The following is a 4,326-nucleotide window of genomic DNA, read 5'->3' as shown; positions in this document are numbered from 1 at the left end:
GTAGAGCATCAGACTTTTAATCTGAGGGTTCAGGGTTCAAGTCCCTGTTCGAGTGAGTTGCTTCCTACTGCATTAGGTAAGCGGTAATTTCCAGCATTTAACCAGCCACAGCGAAGAACTGTTGGAGTAGCGACTAATCTTAACCCATCAGATACACGACCATTCTTTTGTTACAGTAAGCTTGCAAGCAGAGCAACAAGACGGTCAGTATTTAAGGGCTTACTTTCTTACAACATTTCTTCTGCTAAACCATCGTGCTGTATGCTTAATTTAAGACTCTGTGGTGCATCGGTGTGTTTGAGCTTGTTTAAAAGCTCATTGGCTTTAGAACGTATGCTGTTTTCACAGTGTCTGCGTTCCATTTTAGGTATAAACACAGTTATTGGGTGAGTAAAATTTTTTTTTTTCATTATGCTTCCTATTATATCATAGTTGCATGTAGTCGGAGTGATGCTAGAGATAACAGCAACGATACAAAGGTACACCAAGTTAAGGTTTGTGTGCACAGTGCGGTCGAACTGTTTCATGTTACATAAAAAAAAAAAGTTAAGAAAGGTTGTGGGTCGAAAAGGGCCAATCGCGTGTGCCACACTTGGGATTGTGATTGAGTATACGTTGCATTGGGTGGGTAAACATGGAGCCGGCATTGAAAAGCCTGAGTTGGCAGCGGTGGGATTCGAACCCACGCCTCTGAAGAGACTGGAGCCTTAATCCAGCGCCTTAGACCGCTCGGCCACGCTACCACTGGGTAAGGTGCTGATCGAAACGAGCAACTACGTATGCAATTTCTCCTGCATTTTCCAATAGAAGTCAAAGAGGTTGCAAGTGCAGTCGCCACACTTGTGATAGCTCAGTCGGTAGAGCATCAGACTTTTAATCTGAGGGTCCAGGGTTCAAGTCCCTGTTCGGGCAAGTTGTTTCTTACTGCATTAGGTGAGCGGTAATGTCCCGTACTACGTGGTTTGTTTAGAATGATGAAGAATTTGTACTTTGTGAGATATTTCTAAGTAAAATAGCATGTACTTGATAAGCTTGAAATAATTGCACACTGCATGTGTAACATGTTCTCCATACCAACTAGTTGTTTTAAACAGACTGTAGTAAATAGAGGACAGTTTAAATCTATATTTATGTGCAGCCTAATAATGCACTGAGTTTTAGATATTAATACCCACATATTTTATGTTGAATGACATGCATCATAATTTTAGTTCTTGCTTCACAGAGCTGCTTTGTTATTGCACTGCACTAAAAAGTTGGTATATCCTGCACTATTTTGGCCCCTACATAATGCAGCATCAACCCTTAAGTCAGTCTGTCAGTGGTACAAAGTTACGATTTGGTTCAGTTCGTCCTAAAGGCTGCGATAAACGCGAGTACGTGAGCTTAAACACGTTGAACCCCCACTTTATAATGCAGCATCAATGATCTGTTAGTACATTACAATTTACAAAGGTGAGTTAAAGGCGAGTTCTTTATACGGGGAATTAGCTCAATTGGTAGAGTGCTTGCTTCGCGTGCGAGAGGTAGTGGGATCAATGCCCGCATTCTCCAATGCAGAAACATTATGATCGTTTAAAGGCAACACGTAACATCAGACTCCTTTCGTCATTGCTCACTGAAACGCTGCGTCAAAAATGAGGTCAGTTTTCGCTCTATTTTCATTCATCGTTTAGTTTAAAGACCTTTATTAATTTTTTTTAATTGACAAACATGCAATAACTTTGAAACAATCTTGAAACAAATCTTTTCACATTATTATGTATGGTAGAGGGTTAAAGATGTAAATTTGTATAAAGCATGAGCTGTAGCTGCACGCATTCAGTTTAAAACACTGATGCTCGCCTACAAAGCCAAAAATGGACCAGCCCCAAGCTACCATCGTGGTCTAATCAAACCCCGCTCTGTACCACGCAACCTCCGAGCCACTAGTCTCGCTCGACTTGAGCCCCCACCCAGGACTAAAGGAAGACAAGCATCAAGGCTCTTCTCTGTTCTAGCACCCAAGTGGTGGAATGAACTTCCTCTGTCTGTCCGAACATCTGAGTCTCTTGCTGTCTTTAAAAAACGATTAAAAACCCACCTTTTTACTAAGCACTTAAGCTGACTTGTACTTATTTACTAACATTTTTTTTTCCATTTCCAAAAAACAAACAAAAAAAAAAACACTTCTAACAGGTTTCAGCAGATTTGTGTTCTTTGACTGTTGTTTACTAAAACTTGAGAAATAAAATGTTTACTATGGAAGCACTTCTGTAAGTCGCTCTGGATGAGAGCGTCTGCTAAATGCAGAAAATTTAAATGTAAAATGTTAGAAGTGGAATTCAAACCTACGCCTCCAGGAGAGACTGCGAACTAAACACAGCGCCTTAGACCACTCAACCATCCTGACCTGCTTGCGTATGGTCTAATACCAATCCCACAACACCCCCACGTGAACTAAGCTTTGGAGGAACTGTTGTATCTTTTCACATTATTATGTATGGTAGAGGGTTACAGATCGCAGCACCTTAGACCGCATCCTGACTAGCTTGGGTACCGTTGACACCACATCATATATCAATAGAAAGGGAGCCCCATATGAGCACTCCAACTGACCAAATAATGTTTTTGGGTGGACCATTCTTAGCACTGTAACGGCACTAGCATGTTAGGGTGTGTTTTCTCTGGTATGAGTGTATTAGGTACAGCCTTCTTGTTGGGTTTTTACCTGACTGGATTATTTGTTAATAACTCAAACCCTGTTTGTGCTGGTTGTAGGCTATTCAATCGACCACTAGATGTAGTGTAGTGTGTATTCGTGTTTCCTTAATTTCGTTGTGTTCTCCCTTAATGTAATTGCGTTCCACCTTAAAGAATTTGTGTTGTCTCTTAATATATTCGCGTTTTTCCTTATTGTTGTTGTGTTGTCAGCTTTTGTTTGTTTTGTAAATGTTATTGTGTTTTAACTCAGCGGGCCACCGTAATATAGATGGCATAATATGAATACAGTTAGAAAGTAAAACGATGTCGCATGCTGACCTGTGTGGAATACAACTAATGTATGTAGTACTAAGAAGTGTTTCTTAAGGGTTTTTTTTGGTGTTCTTGCTGGAACTGTTCTACAGGACAACGTATGTTAAAATTTGTAATTCAAGTCACGTCCTTGTGAGGGTTAAAGCAACTTGCAGAGCCAGGGTAGCTCAGTCGGTAGAGCGTCAGAGTTTTAATCTGAGGGTCCAGGGTTCAAGTCCCTGTTTGGTCGAGTTGTTTCTTACTGCATTAGGTAAGCGGAAATGTCCCGTACTACATGGTTTCATTAGAAAGTTGAAGAATTTGTACTTTGTGAGATGTTATTAAGTGAGTTACCATGTACTTGATAAGCTTGAAATAATAGCGCTCTGTGTGTGTAACATGTTCTCCACACCAACTAGTTGTTTCAAACAGACTGTAGTAAATAGAGGACAGTTTAAATCTATATTTATGTGTAGCCTAATAATGCACTGAGTTTTAGATATTAATACCCACATATTTTTTGTTGCCTTAAAGACTCACTTAAATCCTGATCATAATTTTTGATGCTGCGTTTCATTAAGCGATGCCGCAACGAGTTTCATATTACATGATACCCTTAAATAATCATAATGTATCTGCACTGGAGAATGCCGGCATCGATCCCGCTACCTCTCACATGCTAAGCGAGCGCTCTACCATTTGAGCTAATTCCCCTTACGATGCTCCCTTGTTCCCATTTTGAAGGTTGTGATATTACTTTAAGCTTAACTTTTCTTTTTCATGTAATTACTGATATTTTGCTGGATCTCTGCTGATATCTTGTGGGCCATATTGACTAATCAGTGAAAATTAATGTTTCCTTGTATAATAAAACCATTATGCTTATTTAGCTTTAATAAGCTTTAATTATTAAAGAGTTAATAAGATAGTGATGGTGAAACTAAAAACCTGTAATTACCATCACTAAGTGTCTTTACCATCACAAGAAGTTATGTGTTGGTAATGACATGTTTTACTTAGGGAAAAAAGTAAACAGCTAGTATACAATGTACTTTACATACATTTAAATAATGTGAACATTTCAATTGTAAAATACTGCTGTAACAATGTAAATAGACGCTGAATAAACATACTTTATGATCAGGATGAATACATGTTTAAATTTCTCACATTTTTAGAGATCAAAAACCAAGGTCCTGGCATCCATGTGGATGTTACTTTGACATGTACCACCTACCTCAGCATTGTTGCAGACCACGTACACCCTTTCATGCAAACTGTATTCCCTGATGGCTGTTGACTCTAAAGAAGTAACTTTGTATAAAGCTTGAG

The 4,326-nt window shown here is 39.2% G+C and overlaps 1 non-coding gene across 1 annotated transcript; it reads right to left on the bottom strand.

Annotated features, from left to right (window-relative positions):
- Positions 1-661: 661 nt before the first annotated feature.
- On the bottom strand, positions 662-743 carry trnal-aag (transfer RNA leucine (anticodon AAG)). The gene has a single exon. It is a non-coding gene; the product is annotated as a tRNA-Leu (tRNA).
- Between the last annotated feature and the right edge of the window lie 3,583 nt (positions 744-4,326).

The sequence above is a fragment of the Trichomycterus rosablanca genome, chromosome 10, assembly GCF_030014385.1.
Source record: "Trichomycterus rosablanca isolate fTriRos1 chromosome 10, fTriRos1.hap1, whole genome shotgun sequence".
NCBI classification, from domain to species: Eukaryota; Metazoa; Chordata; class Actinopteri; order Siluriformes; family Trichomycteridae; genus Trichomycterus; species Trichomycterus rosablanca.
This window is presented reverse-complemented; position numbering and strand designations above follow the sequence as displayed.